The 21,156-nt window shown below is 33.4% G+C and overlaps 1 long non-coding RNA gene across 1 annotated transcript; it reads right to left on the reverse strand.

The window, feature by feature from the left end:
• Positions 1–2,065: 2,065 nt before the first annotated feature.
• LOC114326960 (uncharacterized) lies at positions 2,066–3,423 on the reverse strand. Its single transcript, XR_003651927.2, has 2 exons — positions 3,093–3,423; positions 2,066–2,215 (listed from the first exon to the last, which is right to left on the reverse strand). It is a non-coding gene; the product is annotated as an uncharacterized LOC114326960 (long non-coding RNA).
• Positions 3,424–21,156: the final 17,733 nt, after the last annotated feature.

A 21,156-nucleotide genomic window follows, 5' to 3' on the forward strand; every position in this document is an offset into this window, starting at 1 on the left:
GTTGGGGTGCCCAAGAGGAAAAACTTTTTTATTTTCAATTTTAGCGAAAAATGTCATTATTGATAAAAAGTTTTGCTTGTTCTAAAACCCCATAAAACGAAATAAAATTCAAGTTTTTTAAATCCTGCTTAATTTTGTAGCCAATTTTATGTAAATCCCTATTTTATGTAAATTTTTGCACTAAGTTTGAAATCTTAACAATAATCTAGTGTTGCCAAGCCACAATTGTAGCTTAGTAACTATCAACTTCGATAAATAATTTGCGAATTGTCAATTTTTTTGACAATGTTAAGCTATCAATAAAGAATTTATCTTGTGATAAATTTCATTATTAAAATTATTGTATTAATAATTATTTAATTAATAAATAATTGGATGATTCAAGGAGAACGACAAAGTCTGGCTTCGTAATCCAGAGAAGTGAAAGGGTTGTTCTCCCAAGTTATTATTGTTACAATTTCGAACTTAGTGCAAAAATTTATAGGGATTTACATAAAATTGGCTATAAAAATAAGCAGGATTTGAAAAACTTGAATTTTAGTTCATTTTATGGGTTTTAGAACAAGCAAAAGTTTTTATCAAGAATGACATTTTTCGCTAAAATTGAAAATAAAAAAGTTTTTCCTCTTGGGCATCCCATCCGTAGACACACGGTATTACTATTTTTATAATAAAAAGATTATAATTTATAAAATGTGATGCTGTATATGATTTCAAATATTAATCTTTTCTATTACCATACAAAAAAAATATTGCCTTTACTCAAAAACATTTTATTTATCATAAAATTTTTAAAGATATATTTAAAAAGTTCATAAATATTAATATTAATTTATACAAAAACATTAAATATTTTAGTTTTACTGGTTTATGGCTGTAAGGTGTCTCTGAATATTTTTCACTCTTTTATAAGATGTTTCGAAAATTGAAATATCTCTGAAAGTTTTTAATATTTAAAATCAGTTTTCATAAATTTATCATCGGTTAATATTAGAGATCTTAAGTTCACAGTGGCACAAACAACTGAAAATATCTTCTGCAAGTGGAAGAAGACTAACATACATTTTACATACATTAATTGTTTTTATTTGTTTGGTTGGATCTATCTATGTGTACTCAAGCTTTAGCTATCTTCATTGTAAGAATTTTAAGTTTAGCGTGATATTTGGTAGTGGTACTAAAAAAATCGGACATCATGAAAGACTTTGGATTGGAATCTTTGTAGTCTTTGCATATTATGTGTTACTGGCAGTTCCCCAGAATTAAATCCTGTACATCCAGACTTGTAGTAGTATTGCCTTATAGAGAAGAAATTTGTTCTGGATACATTTTTTTGTAAAGCATACCCAGTTTTAGTTGTTCCCATAGAGAGTAGTCTTTATTTTCACTTTCAGAAAGATTTTTCAAAAAATGTTTTAATACTTACCAGTATCTTTGTTTCCGTTTAGTGCTAAGATTGTTTTGTTAGAAAGCTGTTACTTAATTTTTTTTAGATACATTTGATTTCCCGAGCAAGGGTCATTCATCTTTATCAACTGCAACCCTAATTGAAAAGAGATTGTTGAGTTACTTTATATATTTTTTAGATACCTGCAATTTCCATCTACAAACTTTAATGGATTTCCAAATTATTAGAGTACCAACCAAAGTATGTAGGTACTATAAAAATTATGGTTTACTTTTTAATATTTCAGATTTATTTTGATATTTTTGTAATTAATTTTTGATTTTGTAATTCATTGTAAGATATACATGATTTGTGTTTATTGTATTTTATTTATTAATATTTTTATTTGAACACATATAAAATTGTACCACTATATATTATAAAAGTATGAAATAAATTGATTTGTATTTGACAATAAGTTTTTAATTCACTACACTAAGTTTGCAGCAATAACATTTCTTCGTATTCTCTATACACGTAACATACAACCATTATTTCGATTTTCCTCATCTGGAATCATTTTCGTTGGAACTTTATTATGTTCTTCACTTCTTCATTGTTTTAAAGAGGAAGATGTTCTTTCATAATCATATGAAATGTTTGAAATAAAAAAATATATTATAATGTTTGAAGTTTGTATTTCACTACACTAAGTATGCAGCAATAACATTTCTTCGTATTCTCTGTCCTTCTAACATACAACCATTATTTCGATTTATCTCATCTTGAAACATCATTGGAACTTCAAGATGTTCTTCACTTCACTATCTAAAAGAGGAAGACATTCAATCATAGTATCCAATGTAACACAGAAAATAAATATGTTTGCATTTTAGCAATTTTTGCACGATGTACCACGTAAAGTTGATACACAATTAAAAGTGACTGATAAGAAAGCATAAAATAAGTTTTGTTTCAACTTTATAACAGTAAGAAGTACATGATCAAGTGCGTTCATAACAAGTCTATCCCTTTCGAATCCCTATGCAGTAGCTATCTCGACACTTTTAACAATCACATTTAGAAGTTCAAAGGATTGTATTTCTACTGTACTTGATTCAGCATTGTTTTTAATTAGATCCAAACATTTATTTGTTTAGGTAAAAAATTTGTTTCATTCAAAGATGACACATTCACAAAATTATATTTATATATATGACTTTGAGTTTCACTTAAAACAGAATTTTTCTTGAGGATAATCTGGTTTTTACTAAAAATGTCAGAAGAATCGTTTTACAAGTTGACACATTTGATTCTGAAAAGTCTTGGATAGTTTACTGGCTTTCAATTAAACAGGAATTCCATTTCCAATAACCTGGCTTTCTTTACATTCTCTAGTTTTTTGAGTTGTTGTATAATTTTCATGTCTTTTGAGAGACCTTTTTAAAATAATTTTTTTAACTGTATTTGTACTTTTTTTATGACTTTAGCAAAGGAATTGCATTTGGCCTTAATCATGCATCTTTTGTTGGCAAATCTAATTAATAAAGAGGTAACATTTAATCATAAGCTTTAAAAACAGATCAAAAGTAACCTTAAAAGTACATGGCAGTTTATAAATGTCTATTGTATAATAATAATTAGCTTTCTTAAAATGAAGTGAACTCTTGTGATAGGATAAACATGTTTTAATTGTAATACTTACAGTTTTCCAGTCGTTTAATTGATCATTTTCATTTTATTCCCAAAATAAACAGTTACAACCACATAACCCCATTTGTAATAGGTAAACAAATTCGTCATTTATATGTTATTTATGCGACTTTTGCTGTTGAATCCAATTTTAGCACATTTCAAATATATTAAATATTGTTAGCAAATCGATTTTGTTCACTAATATCTTTAGAAAACGGCATTATAAGCAGAAAAAAACAAACTTTTCTATATGTAAACATTGTAAATGTCAGCACAATAGGTCCCGACGGCGGCCATGACACTTTGGCAGTTAGGAAGGGGTACGATTACGGTTTATCCCAATAAACGTCAGTAGAAAATACAGTTATGTAACGTCACAAGCGTTTTTGATCGTTTGAACTATTTTACATTGGCTAAGGGTTCTTCTAAACCAAGGCCAGAAAACAGAAAAAAATATATAGATTTTAAATTATCTTCTAAGTTATTATGAGGTTTTACCGCGTGAAAGTTTGGAAATATTATTTTTAAAGGAAACTCAATAATATTACGTAATAAAAAAATGTGTAAGTTCCCTCATAGGTTTGGCATTCGTTTTGACACTGACACTAAGTTTTATAAATATATTTGATAATTTCTATTTCTGATATATTGTGAGTGTTTTTAAGATATATTTTTTAAAATGACCGAAGAGGGTTTTTTGTAAAGGGCAGTCTGATAACTTACCTATAGTTGATATGTGTATGGTGGCTACATATTTTCAAAAGAGTGAAATTTTTTCCGTCGGAGAAGTTCGGGGAGTTAAGTACATATATTATGTATATTATACTCCCATTATACCTACTAATTTTATACTGTGATTTTATTCTGATTATTATTCTCATAATTATTTAACGATAAAACTTAGTAGGTACACACTTCCTATTAAGTATAGTGATCAAAAAATGTCATTACAATATAAATATTTTCCCATATTTCGCGACGATGCTGTGGCCAAATACCCAAGTAGGTGGAGGCCAATAAACTAAAGAACAAGAAGAAGAATATACTTACATATAACCCTCCCACATCACTGATATAACCATATAAAAAACTAATGTAAAACCATAGATTTATAATACTCTAGATTGCGCCTTACGATCTTAAAATGGGTGACGGTTGCGACAGAGATAAATGAGCCTATTTGGTCGGTAGTCTCTTTCTAATTCAAGGGGAGTATCGACGACGTCACTATCCTACTCTGTCGTCGAGTATTTTAGATGGTTTGACATTTCGAGCGGATGGCGACGAGAACTGGTCGTTTGTCTTCGGACGTGGATAATCCTGGTTCGAATCCCATACCAATCTTTACTTTTTTATTTTTAATTTAATCAATATTGCGTTTATTAGATATTATTACATCTCTAAAATAAATCTATGCAAAGAAATATATAACAAATAAGAAAAACTGTGTAGGTACCTATATAGATTTTTAAAAATATAAAAGCCAATGTTATTTTTTTTAATAAGTTAATGGTAGAATACTATAAAGTAATTAAAAATATTCGTAAAAAATTACCAATAATTAATATCAACATAATGTACCATCGATTTATTAATTGAATCGGTCATTTCAAAAATAACACGAGTCACATATTCCTAATTTTACAGAAGAGCAAAGAAAACTTAACTATATAGTCGAAAGATGGATGAAATGGATGACATCAAAATTCAAAGTTAGGTATATTGTAGTTTTGTTCCTAATGTTTTTACTGGACTGGTGTCGTTTTTGCACACAACGTTTATCTTAAAGGAGTCTATTCCTCTCAAAAAGTTAGTTTCTCAAAATTGTGGACTTTGCTGTTTTTGAAATGACCGATTCAATTATAAGTAATTAGACATTATTTTTATTTATGAAACTATTGTTACAATTTTTTAAAAAAGTGGAAGCAAAACAAATATTATTTACATCATTCGAATAAGGACGAATTTATATTAATAACGAATGACTTTTATTTTACTATGCAGTTCACAAAATGTATTCCAATATTAACTTACTATACATAGGTACTACATTTATTATCTGCTAGATTTACTTAGGTCCATTTTTCAGAAGTAAAAATATCTAATAAACGCAATATTGATTAAATAAAAATAAAAAAGGTAAAGTTGGTATGGGATTCGAACCACGATTATCCACGTCCGAAGACCAAAGACCATTTCTCGTCACCACCCGCTCCAACTGTCAACACATATTACTCGATAAAGTGGGATAGTCACGTCGTCGATATTCCCCTAAAATTAAAAAGAGACTACCGACCAAATAGGCTCATTTATCTCTGTCGCAACCGTCACCCATTTTAAGATCGCAGGGCGCAATCTAGAGTATTATATATCTATGTGTAAAACTATGTGACGTCACGGGCCGTCTGAACTACTTTAAAATAAAGAAGACTTTAAATTTGTATTTCTAAGTTATTATGAGTTTTTGAAGCGGGAAATTTTGGAAATCTCATTTTTATACAAAACTGAACATTATTATGTAATAGAAAAAAAATGTGCAAGTTCCCCATTGTTTTCCATAAGTTGTTGAACACTTTTTGGTGGAATGGAAATTCTCAGGTTGACTTCGGATAACAAAATTCTTTTTAAAGATTTTCCCTTTTTGTAAATTGCGAGCCTAAGTTCAGATTGGGATTCAACGCGATAATGCTGAAAGCATCAAATTAAAACTTTAATTTCTTTAGTTTTTGAATCTGTGTCTTTTCCAAACAGATTCTTTTTAAATCTGATATTCCAACAATCTTGTTAAGATAATTTTGCAGAGGCGAATCAATCAACGACAAAATATATCAGACCACCCATATTACATCGTCGCATCTCTAATAACTCCCTATTACCATCTATTGGTCGAATGAAATATTTGCATAAGAAGATAAAGTAAAAAATGCGTATTTTTGGATTTATTTGGTTTTGAACAAAAAGTGGATTTATTCGATTTTGCATGAAAGCATTAATATCACCATTAAAATTCAGTAGGATCTATTCGTTTTTGCACATATACAGGGTGTCCAGAAACTCTACCGACAAACGAAGACAGGAGATTCCTCAGATAATTTTAAGACAATTTAACCCAACTCACCTAGTCCGAAAATGCTTCTTAAGGGAGCTAGAGCTCTTTGAAGATGGCGTCATGAAATTAGTTTTTCTTAAATACCTCCAGAACGCTTCTATTTAGAAAAACCAAAATTGGTATGCATATTTACTTTTCAGAGATGAATCGATTCCATCCACTGCAAATTTCTAGTACCAGTCATAGGCGTCCGTTTTGGGTAGAGCAACGGGTATTTTATCGCATAACTTTTTTGTCCTTAACTTTTATGCATTTTTGACACCGGATTATTAAATTGTGAGGTATTCTAGTACTAAAAGGTACTCTTGCTTTAAGTCGGTAGGACACACCGTTTTCTAGAAAAATCAATTTGAAAGTTTTTCGTTTTTGGAATTTGAAAAAGAAAATGAAAGAACTTTTCAACAAAACACGAAGTATTTTACCAACATAAAGTAAAAGTAACTTTTAGTACTCGAATACCTCATAATTTAATAATCTAGTGCCAAAAATGCTCAAAAATTCAAGACAAAAAAGGTATGCTATAAAAGAACTGTTGACCTACCCAAAACGGACGCCTATGACCAGTACTAGAAATTCGCAATTAATGAAATCGATTTATCTCTGGAATATAAATAAATGTACCAGTTTTCGTCTTTCTAAACAGTTTTTTTTTTTAATTTTTTTTTATTCAAAAATTGAAAAATTTTCAAATCGATTTTTCTAGAAAACGGTGTGTCATACCGATTTAAAACAAGAGTACCTTTTAGTACTAGAATACTTCACAATTTAATAATCTAGTGTCAGAAATGCATAAAAGTTAAAGATAAAAAAGTTATGCGATAAAATAACCGTTTCCCTACCCAAAACGGACGCCTATGATGGGTAATAGAAATTTGCAATGGATGGATTAGATTTATATCTTGCAGATAAATACGCGTACCAATTTTTGTTTTTCTAAATAGAAGCGTTCTGGAGGTATTTAAGAAAAACTAATTACAAGACGCCATCTTCAAAGAGCTCTAGCTCCCTTAGGAAGCAATTTTCGGACTAAGCGAATTGGGTTAAATTATCTTAAAATTATCTGAAGAATCTCCTGTCTTCGTTTGTCGGTAGAGTTTCTGGACACCCTGTATATTTTTATATGTGGTGTAATTTAACAAAATGAACCGATATTGGCCACTAACGAAATTTTCGTAAAAAGTGGATTTATTCGGTTTTGCTTGAAACCTCCTCAATTATTTTATATTAACGGTTGTTCCATTTAGAGAAAATATGGATGCCTGTAGGCGTGAAGAATGATTAAAAATGACATTTATTCGAAAATAATATTCTAAATTTATAATCGTCAATAAAGATAAATAAGCACTTATAAACACCTTATTATCAGGAGTTTATTAGATTTTCTAGAGTTAGGCCGATGTCAGATTATGCGTTTTGACCGGATGCGTTTCCGCCGCATCCGGTGAAAACGCATAGTGTAACAGATCGGTCCGGTTGCGTTGGAAACGGATGCGTTTTGAGTCATCGATACGCGCTTACAATCTGCACCAGACTAAACGCATAGTGTGACAGGTCGGTCCGGTTGCGTTGGAAACGGATGCGTTTTCACCGCATCCGGTCAAAACGCATAATGTGGCATCGGCCTTATTATAGTAGAGGATCTGATATAAGGTCGACCTGCACCGATCTGTTTAATAGATAAAAATTATTGGATATGTTTGTACTAATTTAGTATGTTAACAATTATAAAAAACAAGGGGTGTTCGATCTAATTTTGTTCTGACTATAATTAATTAATAATTTTTATATATTAAAAAATTCTTAAAAATTAAAAAATATCGACCCGGGCAGATTTTTTGATCATTCTAAACAAAAAAGGTCACGTCAATTGGAACCTTCGCCAATGGAGCAGAGTTTTATTTTACGATGACAGTCGAATGTGCTTATATGGCAATGACAGAAGTCTATCGGAGGCCTGGAGAATGATTTGCCCAGTGCCAAAACAGTGGGCTATGGAGGTGGTTCATGTATGTTTTGGGGTGGTATATCTTTAAAAGGAAAAACCTAGCTTGTGTTCGTGCCCGGTGGTGCTCGCGGAGATGGTCTGCCAGCGGATAGGGATATTCTTCAAGACCATATTGTTCCTTACACTGGCTTCATGATAGCGATCGATATCACACAGCGCAGATTACGAAAATTACCTAGCCAACACCAATATAACAACAATGGACTGGCCTCCATTGAATCCGGATATGAATCCTATCGATCACCTATGGGATGAGCTCAAACGCAGGGTTAGGGTCCGTAATCCAGCATCATCGATAGTGGCGGAGCTAAAAACTGCATTAGATGAAGAGTGGGAATTGATTCAATGAATGAAGAAAACAAGAGACCAGAATTTGCTAACATGGAAGACATCACGATAGGTGAGGTTAGTTTTTCTAGGTGTAATATGTATCTCCACCTCTACAGTCCTGCATGCAAAGATAATCTGGAAACTTTGTGTACCTACCCTCAATTTTGTGTGCACTGAAAATTTCGATTTCAGATTTGATTTCCGTGACTAAAAACTACTAAAAATTAGTTACAAAATATCATGCTACAGAACAAAAAATTTAAAGCACTCATGGGAGTGCCGACAGAAGTGAAAACTTTTTATAGTATATAAATTACGAGCTCGATGTTTTGTTCCCATCAAAAAAGAAGTGCTACACCTATATTATATACGCTTTCGTACGTTCTATGCTACTTATTTATAGGTACATACACATGATATAAATAAGAAGATAATATATTGCGCATCCTAAAGGAAGGGGGAGTCGTGATGCAACTGGAGACCGGCACGTGTTCGTAATGGTTCGTAACGTCCGATTAGTTTGAATCGTTCGCGGTTGTACGATAAAAGTATTTTATATTTTGTCTTTGTAAAGTGAGATGTCTTTTATAAACAAATAACACAAAAAAGTCGTTTAATATTATTTTGCTAATTAAATAATTTCATTACAAAATGCATACAAATCCCATTTAACTTTAACAAGAACTCAAATTCAAATTGGTCTCCAGTTACGTCATTATTCGCTAACTCGGACGTATTTGGGCTACGGGAAGATACTATCTGGTTATTTTTAATATCATGTACATACACATAATATATATACGTACGAAATTTAGTTCGGAAAAGTGATGACAGTCGCAAACTCAATGCTTTTCCCCATCTAAAAAGTGCTCAATGTCCCTAAAGAAGTTTTCACTTCAAAAATTTATTTCGTCAAAGCAATGACGGTCGCTAATTTAATACTTTTTCTCCATCTAAAAAGTGCACAACATCCCTAAAGAAGTTTTTACTTCAAAAATGTATTTCGCCGAAGCGATGACGGTCGCTAATTCAATATTTCTTTCCCATCCAAAAAGTGCACAAAGTTCCTCAAGACATTTTCATTTCAAAAATTTATTTCGCCGAAGCGATGACGGCCGCTAATTCAACACTTTTTCCCCATCAAAAAAGTGTATAACAAAAGTGTGTCCATACAAAAGTTTCGCTTCAAAAATTTATTTTGTCGAAGCAATGACGGTCGCGATACCGGTCTCTAATTCAATACTTTTTCTCCATCTAAAAAGGGCACAACGTCCCTAAATAAGTTTTGATTTCAAAAACTTATTTCGTTGAAGCAATGACGGTCGCTAATTTAATACTTTTTCTCCATCGAAAAAGTGCAAAACGTCTCTAAAGAAGTTTTCAGTGCAAAAAATTTATTTTGCTGAAGCGATGGCGGTCGCTAATTCAATACTTTTTCCCCATCTAAAATGGGCACAACGTCCCTAAAGAAGTTTTCACTTCAAACATTATTTCGTCGAAACAATGCCGGTCGCTAATTCAATACTTTTTCCCCATCTAAAAAGGGTACAACGTCCCTAAAGAAATCTACAAGGAAAAAGTTTTCCTGTAGTTGGCTGTATACCATGTAATACAAAAAATAGTAAATCCTTTATAAGAGGTATATATTTAAAATCCCTAAAAAGGGCTACATCACAATCACATAACTAGTTTTCGACTGGTTTACCAGTCATCATCAGTGCTTACGTGAAGTTTACATGCTAATCACCAAGATATAGTTTAACAAAAATATGTGGGTCCAAGCCCTGTATAAGTGGTCCGTTAGGGAAACAGTTAAAAATGCCAATTAAAGCATGGATGTTTAATTGTGATGTAGCCCTTTTTAGGGATTTTAAATATATACATTTTATAAAGGATTTACTATTTTTTTTTATTTTTTGTCCCTAAAGAAGGTTTCACTTTAAAACATTATTTCGTCGAAGCAATGACGGTAGCGATGACGGTCGCTAATTCAATATTTTTTCCACATCTAAAAAGGGCACAACGTAATAGAAGTTTTCACTTCGAAACTTTATTTTCCTCGTATCAATGACTGTCGCTAATTCAATATTTTTTCTCAATCTAAAAAGGGCAAAACGTGCCTAAAGAAGTTTTCTCTTCAAAAATTTATTGTCGTCGAAGCAATGACGGTCGCGATGACGTTTGCTAATTCAATACTTTTTCCCCATATAAAAAGAGCACAAAGACCAAAAGAAGTTTTTACTTGAAAAATTTATTTTTGTTGAAGCAATGACGGTCGCTAATTAAATACTTTTTCCCCATCTAAAAAGGGCGAAACGTACCTAAATAAGTTTTCACTTCAAAACAATATTTCGTCGAAGCAATGACGGTCGCTAATTCAATATTCTTTCGCCATTTAAAAAGGGCACAACGTTTCTACAGAAGTTTTCACTTAAAAAATTTATTTCGCCGAAGCGACGACGGTCGCTAATTCAACACTTTTCCCCATCTAAAAAGTGCACAAGTTCCCTAAAGAAGTTTTCACTTCAAAAATTTATTTCGTCGAAGCAATGACGGTCGCTAATTTAAAACTTTTTCCCCATCTAAAAGTGCACAAGGTCCCTAAAGACCTTTTCACTTCAAAAATTTATTTCGCCGAAGCGATGACGGTCGCTAATTCAATACTTTTCCCCATCTAAAAAGTGCACAATGTCCTTAAAGAAGTGTTCACTTCAAAAATTTATTTCGTCGAAGGAATGACGGTCGCTAATTCAATACTTTTCCCCCATCTAAAAAGTGCACAACGTCCCTAAAGAAGTTTTCACTTCAATAATATTACTATTATTATACCTACATTATAATAACATACGTACAAAATTTATTTCTCGAAGCGATGACGGTCGCGAAATCAATTCTTTTTCCCTATTCCAAAATTGATTTTACATTTATTTTAGATTTAAATACTCCTACACAATTTATATATACATACACATAATAAATATAAGTACAAAATTTATTTCGCCGAAGACATGACAGTCGCGAAATAAATCCTTTTTCCTCATCCAAAAATAGATTTTACATTTATTTTAAATTTAAATACTTCTATACAATTTATGTATACATACACATAATATAGATACGTACAAAATTTATTTCGCCGAAGAGATGACGGTCGCGAAGTAAATCCTTTCCCCCCATCCTAAAATAGGTTTTACTTAAATTTAAATACTTCTATACAATTTATAAACACATACACACACTATACCTGTATATTATGTACAAAACTCATTACGCCGAAGCGATGACAATCGCGATGATGGTCTCGAAATCAATCCTTTTCCCCATCCTAAAATAAGTTTTACATTTATTCTAAATTTAAATGTCTCTACACAACTTATATATACATACATATTAGGGGTTCCAATCCCGCAGCCTGAGTTCAATCTCGGTATTTGCGGGACTATGAATTTTCAATCCCGCATATTGAAAATAGTCATAGTTTCAGTCGGAAAAATTGAAGATTACACATGAACGATCATAAGCAATCACTATTTTGTATTTGCTGTATTTTTCTATAACAAACGTTTTGTACTCTATAGAAAAAGACAGCAAATACAAAATAAGTGATTGATATGATCGATCATGGGTAATCTTTCATTTTTCCGACTGTATATAAGTCAAATAAAACAATAAATTAATCAACTAAATGTAAGTTTATTAAGTATTACTATTAATATGAGATGAATAAAATTACACCGTTCATTCTTCACAAAAAACAATAACAAATACATACTAAAAAAACAAAAAATCTATCTTCTTAAAAAAGTACACCAAAAGAAATTTAAAAATCAACCAAAAAACACAGAATATTATTATTTAGCTAAAGCTTTCAACTGAAAATGTTTGCGAAGGAAACACAACATATCTAAACTGTCGTCTGCCAGACTACTGCGTATTTTGGAGGCAATATAGCCAGCAGCAAAAAATGCCCTTTCGGCTTCTACACTTGTCGGCGGTATCCCTTTTAATGCTTTATATGTAAATGTTAGATATTTTCCCATTGACCCCCCCAGATTCATAGAGAGTCATTTCTTTTCTTATAATGGAGTCAAGTGTATTAGCTCGAGATGGTGATGGGCAAAATACATTACATGCTGACGATATAGTCAACTCTAATTCCTGTTGCAATGTAAGGTGAAGATCGGAACCCGATGACGGTACTTCTTCATTGACGTTCCTTACTTGATCAGCCTCTTCGTCATCATTGCTGTCAGATGAATTTAAAAGGCTGAAGTTCATTCTCGTTACAAAATTATGAACTTCCTTTCGAAGTAAACTTTTCGGTGGAAGACGAAAAGTTTCATCGTCGAATGACGCGTGGTAACTACGAGGATTTTGGAGATAAATCAGTAGTGCAGTCACATTTCTACGTCCTTGTAAAATGCGTCGTCGCAAAGACAAAGCTAATTCTGAAGCTAACGTTGAATGATTATCTTCCAGTTTCTTGATCATAAATTTGAGCGTAGCTTCAGCAGTAATGAGATTAGCATCTTGACGGCAAAGAACTTTGACAGCAAGTTTTACCGGCTTCAAGATGTTTTCTAGATTTTCCAAATCATCAAAATCATGTTCTAAAAACCTATACTCAATGTTCGTACTAAGGCCCAGATCAATCAATGCTTTAGCAATACACAATTTCAATTTGTTAAATGTTTCTACCATTGTAGCCAAACTACTCCATCTTGTCTTACAGTCTCTATCTAGTTCTATTCTTCGTCCAAACTCTTTCTTGATGTATCCCTGAAGCACATCATTTTTAGTTGATGAGCCTTTAAACATTCGTACAATTTTCCGAACCCTGTTGATTATATCGTTAAAATCAGGTATCAATTCTCCTTCCATCTGCGAATACACTTCTTCAACTGCGAATCCACTATCTTTAGGTTCTTAAGCTATATTTGATATGTCCTCGTCGTTATATATTTCAGCCTCAGAATTCTCATGTGGATCATCATCACATTGTTCTTTTTTTTTATAAAGAACGTCTAATATTCCAAGTTGCAAACCATGGACATAGCAAAGTTGTTGAAATGATGGAATCAAGCTACCGGTTTTTACCATAACCGAGGCTCCGTCAGTTGTAATTGCAACAATATCTTTGTCTAAATCAAGGTCAAATTCCTTCATTTTCTTTTTTAAGGTTTCTACGCAAACTGTTGCTGGCATACTTCCAAAAATACGAGAAGTCCTAAATTCCAAAACAAAGCACGATCATTTGCGTAGGTATGGACGTTGATGTTTAGATATCGCCTGTTACCCGTAGACGTCCACTCGTCAAAAGTGAGCGAGAAACGGTGCTCACTTTGTTTCAATTGTGACAATTCATGGAGAACTTTCATACGAAGAGTCATTCCGTAGTTCATAACCATCATTCGAATAGATGTTGAAGATCGAGGCAGAAGGAAGCCTTTTGATTGAAACAAATCTCGTAAATCTTCAGAAGTTACGAATACACTGAAGGGTAAGCCGTCTTTTGCAGTCATACGTGCAACTCTTTCTTCCATTGAATTCGCGCTGTTTTGAATTGGAAAATGATATCGAATTAGGCTGTGATTCTGGAGATAACTCACGAGAGGATGAACTGGTACTCGCACTGGATGACAACCCTGCATTTTCGGTCACTTTTTTGCTTAAATCCTCTATATGATGCTTAGATTTCAAATGCACTTGTAATCCTTTGGTTGATCTAGCAGTGGTTTTAAATATACTATTGCACAATTTACATTTTGCCGTTAACCCATCATCAGATTTGAGGAAATTCTTCCAAACATAAGAACTACAAGAAAAGGCACTATATTGCACTGGACGTGACATTTTTATGCTTAATTATAGTATCAATGTAACAATAAACTTTACACGAAAATACGAAACAGTCAATAACTTGAGCTACCAAGAATATTTCACGCAGATGAATCTATTTGTTTAGTCTACTTTTAAACTAATTGATCATGATCAATGACACACCGACACTCGTCCATGTACACTTACACCTCTCCTCACCCCGCCAATTCCGAGCACCAGAGTCCAGAGAGGCTATTAGTCACAGACGTCCATAGATAAATAATATAGTATTACCGGACGTATATAGTATTACAGACGTCGACGTCACAGTCACCGAGAGATCACGCTGGCGAGAGGTCAAATGTATGCTTTTTTTAGTCCCGCAAATCCCGCGGATCCCGCGCCTGTAATCCCGCATCATGCGGGATTGGAAAATGACGCGGGATCCCGCAATACCGAGATCTCGCAATACCGAGATTGGAAGCCCTAATACATATAATATATAGCATAAGCGATGACGGCCGCGACTTCATTGCTTTTCCCCTATCCAAAAATCGCACAACGTCCCGAAGGATGACGGTCGCGAATTCAATGCTTTTTCCCCTATCCAAAAATCGCCCAACATCCCTAAAGAAGTTTTCACTTCAAAAACTTTTTTGTTCTCCATTGAATATTTATTATGAAGATAAACCATCATCATCATCATGACATCTCCATTCCTAGCTGAGTGATTGCCGCCCTCTTTAGGCTCTTCTGATTCATTTGTCGCGGGGAATCAGTCCGAATTAACATTTTGATTTTTCAATTGGTTCACATTGGACTTTATAATTTTTCCAATCGTTCCTGCTTTGCTTATGGTTGTCTATTCTCTAACTCCCATCTTCTTAAGGTCCGCAATTATCTGGATCTACCATCTCGTTTTCGGTCTTCCTCGAGGTATGACTGATACTGTTCTTCATTTGGTGATTTTATTTATAACTGCTTTTGGATTTCTCCGTTCTATATGTCCGATCCATGTGAGCCCCTGTGCCTTGATAAATCTGAGGATGTCTTCTTCTTTCACAAGTTCACTTACTTATAGTGAGAGGTTTCAAGACCATACAGTACTCCTCTAAGTACAGCAACTCGGTTTCGTTGCAACCGAGTCATAATAAGAGTTCCTTCTTATTACAGCTGGATAACTTTTGACGAATGGACTGATACTGAAAACGGCGTTTTTGCGAGTTGCTATTAATTTGCTCTCCCACATGCAACGATAAGTTTAGACGTGCAAAAAGTACTCGTATAATAAACGTGGGTACCGGGTATTTTAGCCCATATGCTACGGGTACGAGTACTTTACTGAAAATGTACTCGGTACTGAGTACCCAAAGTATACTTAGAGTACAAAATTCGGGTACTTGTACCCGGGTATTGCCCAGCTATGACTATGTGCAACTACATTTCTATTAAATAATTAATATGTACATTTAAAAAAGTTATTATTATTAAATTTAAAATCTATTTGGACAGATCCTTAGTGAAATGGTTAAAAAAATGTAGAAACATGGAAATAACGGTGGGAGAAAACAGGCTATATACACTTTTCTTTGCAGATGACCAGGTAGTAATTGCCGAAGACAGCGACGATCTTAGCTATATGGTAAGAAAACTGCAAGAAGAATATGAGGTGGCAGGTCTAAACATGAATATGACAAAGTGTGAATATCTCTCAGTGGGAACAGATGAAATATGTGACCTAGTCTTGGAAGACGACATAATCAAAGGCATATGTAAAATATTAGAATTAATACTCGATTGTAGACTTAGGCTTGCTTAACATTTTCCTTTTCGATTCATTTACTTATGTGAGATAATAAAAAAGTTATGTGCGTTAACAACTATCCATGTTTTTCATCAATAAATCCTCATTAGTAAGGGAGGAAAGTATACTAAATTTGCAGTTAGTCGAGCGTTATGGGAACCTATTGGATTGTGAAGAGTATGTGCTAAAATCAGAAAAAGGTTAAGTTAAGTTTTCCATAAAGTGGGGGACTTTTCAGTTTTTAATTTAATTTTCCATTTCAAACAATCATTTTTCTCCGATTATAGCGCTATCTATCCATATTTCGAAAAAATATGTCGAATAAAAGTTGCTTATTTTTACGTAAAGAATTCAAATCGGCAATAAAAATTGGGGGCTCCTATTTAAGATTTTAAATTAAATCCCCCACCCCACCTCCGTGGGGACTCGTGACACCCCACGGAGAGGGGTGGGGGGTAAATTAAAAATTATAAATACGAACCCTGGGATATTTTGCGAAATGAACATCAGATCGTAAAACTGCAAAGTACACCTATTCAATATTTTCCAAAAATCTACCGAATGGCACCAAACACGACCCCCCCACGGAGGTGGGGTGGGGGGTTACATTAAAATATTAAATAGGAGCCCCCAATTTTTATTGCAGATTTGGATCCTTGACGTAAAATTAAGCAACTTTTATTCGCAACATTTTTTCCTATTATGGATAAATAGCGCTATAATCGGAAAAAACGATTGGTGGAAATGGAAAATTAAATTGAAAAAGGAGAGTCCCACACTTTATGGAAAACAACTTAACTTTTTTTGGTTGTAGCACCCACTCTTCACAATCCACTCCAGGTCACAAGAACGCTCGAGTAATTGCAAATTTAGCGTACTTTTCTCCCCTACTATGAGGATTTATTGATAAATAACATGGCTAGTTGTTAAAGCACATAACTTTTTTATTTTCCAACATAAGCAAATGAATCAAAAAAGAAAATGTTAAGAAAGCATAATTCTACAATCGAGTTGTAATTTTAATATTTTATATATGCTGGAATATTCCACAGGGTGTTCCGAACTTTAAGAAAAAAACACAGTATGCTTGTTACACCCGGTATAAAATGACATTTAACTGTCTAGCAACAATATCATTACACCGACATTCTTAAATAATAAGGCTATAACATACTAAAAGAATCACTTAAATCGGACCACTGGTTTATGAAATAAGAGACATCAAACATGTCCCATTTTTAACGTGTTCGGCTAATTTTGCCGGTATATATATATATATATATATATATATATATATATATATATATATATATAATAATTATTATTAAATTATATTAAGGGGCCCGAAAATTATGTAGTGCCTCGGGCCTGATTTGAAGTAAAATAGGCACTGCTTACTTCGTAGTTCAACAGTTTTCTAAATTCATTATTACCATTGAGCTTAGTGGGCCTGCTATTCTCCGAATTTTTCTCTCCAAGATCCTCAATCTTTCTTCATATTTCTGTGTCAAGCACATTAATTTAGCACCATATGTTCAGTTAAGTATTCTGAGTAAGCCTTTTATCTTTGAGGAATTTGTTGTATTTCCAGTAGGTTCTGTTTCCTGCAAAGATTCTTTCATTGATTACTATGCTTATATCATTAGTTGCATTATCTGAGACCCCAAGATATTTAAAGTGTTCCTTTTCAAACTCGTATTCGTCAATATTTAACCTTGTCACATTAACTGTATTTTTTCTTAAGCATATTAGGTACTTTTTGAAGTGAAAACTTCTTTAGGGACGTTGTGCGATTTTTGGATAGGGGAAAAAGCATTGAATTCGCGACCGCCATCGCTTATGTTATTTATATTATTTGTATGTATATATAAATTGTATAGAAGTATTTAAATTTAAAATAAATGTAAAACCTATTTTAGGATGGGAAAAAAGATACATTTCGCGACCGTCATCTCTTCGACGAAATAAATTTTGTACGTATCTATATTATGTGTAGCTATACATAAATTGTATAGAAGTATTTAAATTTAATATAAATGTAAAACCTATTTTTCGATAGGGAAAAAGGATTTATTTCGCGACTGTCATCGCGACCGTCATCTCTTCGGCGAAATAAATTTTGTACGTATATGTATTGAAGTGAAAACTTCTTTAGGGACGTTGTGCACTTTTTGGATGGGAAAAGTATTAAAGTTACGACCGTCATCGCTTCGAAGGATTAATTGAAGTGGAAACTTCTTGGAGGGTCGTTGTGCACTTTTTGGATGGGGAAAAATTATTAAATTAGCGACCGTTATCGTTTCGACGAAATAAATTTTTGAAATGAAAATTTTTTTAGGGACATTGTGCACTTTTTAGATGGGGAAGAAGTATTGAATTAGCGACCGTCATCGCTTCGGCGAATTAAATTTTTGAAGTGAAAACTTCTTTAGGGACGTTGTGCACTTTTTGGATGGGAAAAAATTATTAAATTTGGATGGGGAGAAAGTAATAAATAAGCGGCCGTCATCGCTTCGATGAAATAAACATTTGAAGTAAAAACTTCTTTAGGGACGTTGTGCTCTTTTTGGATCGAAAAAAGTATTAAATTATCGACCGTCATCGCTTCGATGAAATAAATTCGTGAAGTGAAAACTTCTTGAAGGACGTAGTGCACTTTTTGGATGGGGGAAAAGTATTGAATTACGGACCGTCATCGCTTCGACGAAATAAATATTTGAAGTAAAACTTCTTTAGGGACGTTGTGCACTTTTTCGATGGGAAAAAGCATTAAATTAGCGACCGTCATCGCTTCGATCAAATCAATTTTTGAAATAGAATTTTCTTTAGGGACGTTGTGCACTTTTTGGATGGGGAAAAATATAAATTAGCGACCTTTATCGCTTCGCCGAAATACATTTTTGAAGTGGAAACTTCTTTAGGAACGTTGTGCCCTTTTTGGATGGGGAAAAGTATTGAATTAGGGACCGTCATCGCTTCGACGAAATAAATATTTGAAGTGAAACTTATTTAGGGACGTTGTGCACTCTTTCGATGTAAAAAAGTATTAAATTAGCGACCGTCATCGCTTCGATGAAATCAATTTTTGAAGTGGAAACTTCTTGAGGGACGTTGTGCACTTTTTGGATGGGGAAAATATTATATTAGCGAACGTTCATCGCTTCGACGAAATAAATTTTTGAAGTGAAAACTTCTTGACGGACGTTGTGCACGTTTTGGATAACGAAAAATTATTAAATTAGCGACCGTCATCGCTTCGACGAAATACATTTTTTAAGTGAAAACTTTTATAAGGACGTTGTGCACCTTTTGTATGGAGGAAAAGTATTGAATTAGGGCCGTAATCACTTCGACGAAATAAATATTTGAAGTGAAAACTTCTTGAGGGACGTTGTGCACTTTTTGGGTGGGGAAAAAGTAGTAAATTAGAGACCGTTATCGTTTCGACGAAATAAATTTTTGAATTGAAAATTTCTTTAGGGACGTTGTGTACTTCTTGGATGGGGAAAAGTATTGAATTTGCGACCGTCATCACTTCGCTGAAATAAATTTTGTACATACATAAATTATAACTATGTATGTATACATAAATAGCACAGGGCATATAGTATGGTATAGTTAGACCCAAACCCAGACATCCAAAGTGAAAGTTATCCTCCAACACCAAATTGTTCTATATGGTCCCCATAATGTTCAGAAAAAAGTCACACCTTTTTGAGCGTCGGGTTTGGGGGGGGAGAAATCTGCAAATTCGTAGTTTTTTACGTTTTTCGTCAATATTTCTAAAACTAAGCGGTTTAGCATGAACAATCCTCCATACAAAATTGTTCTACATTAAATTTTAAATCAAAAAGGCCCGATGCATAACCCTTCTAAAATGAACGGTTCCAAAGTTACGGAGGTAGTATAGTGTAATTGGTCCAAAAAAAGGCCTAACCCAGACATCCAAAGTAAAAGTTTTCCTTCAACACCAAATTGTTCTATATGGTCCACATATTGTTCAGTAAAAAGTTACACCATTTTGAGCGTCCGGTTTGAGGGGGAGATTCTAGAGGGGGATTCTAGAGTTACGGAGGGTGAAAAGTGTAGGTTTTTGATACTTTTTATATTTACCGATTTCTCCCCCCTCTCCCCCCCAAACCCGACGCTCAAAATGGTGTGACTTTTATGTAAACATTATTTGGACCATACAGAACAATTTGGTGTTGGAGGCTAACTTTTACTTTGGATGTCTGGGTTTTTGGTATAGTTATATCATAAATATTGCCCAAAAAATACAAAAAGTATCGAAAACCTCGACCTTTCACCCTCCGTAACTCTGGAACCGTTGATTTTATAACAATTATGTATAGAACATTTTTTGTTTTAAATTTTATGTAGAACATTTTTGTATATAACATTGTTTACGATAAAGCATAGTTTTAGAAATATTGACGAAAAACGTAAAAAAACTACTAATTTACCGGCTTCTCTCCCATCTCCCTCCCAAACCGGACGCTCAAAATGGTGTAACTTTTTACTGAACAATATGTGGACCATATAGAACATTTTGGTGTTGGAGGAAAACTTTTACTTTAGATGTTTGGGTTAGGCCTTTTTTTGGACCAGTTATACTATACTACCTCCGTAACTTTGGAACCATTCATTTTAGAAAGATTATGCATAGATCTTTTTTATTTAAAATTTAATGTAGAACAATTTTGTATAGAAGGTTGTTCATGCTAAACCGCATAGTTTTAGAAATATTGGCGAAAAACTTGAAACACTACGAATTTACCGATTTCTCCCCCCTCTCCCCCCCAAACCCGACGCTCAAAATGGTGTGACTTTTTTCTGGACATTGTGCGGACCATATAGAACAATTTGGTGTTGAAGGATAACTTTCACTTTGGATGTCTGGGTTATGCCATCTTTTGGATCAACTATACTATACTAACGCATCGCGTATATCGTATATGATATAGGTATAACACTTTGTAACAAAAATAAGAAAACTTCTGTTGGAG

Source organism: Diabrotica virgifera, chromosome 1, assembly GCF_917563875.1.
Source record: "Diabrotica virgifera virgifera chromosome 1, PGI_DIABVI_V3a".
In the NCBI taxonomy this organism is placed as follows: Eukaryota; Metazoa; Arthropoda; class Insecta; order Coleoptera; family Chrysomelidae; genus Diabrotica; species Diabrotica virgifera.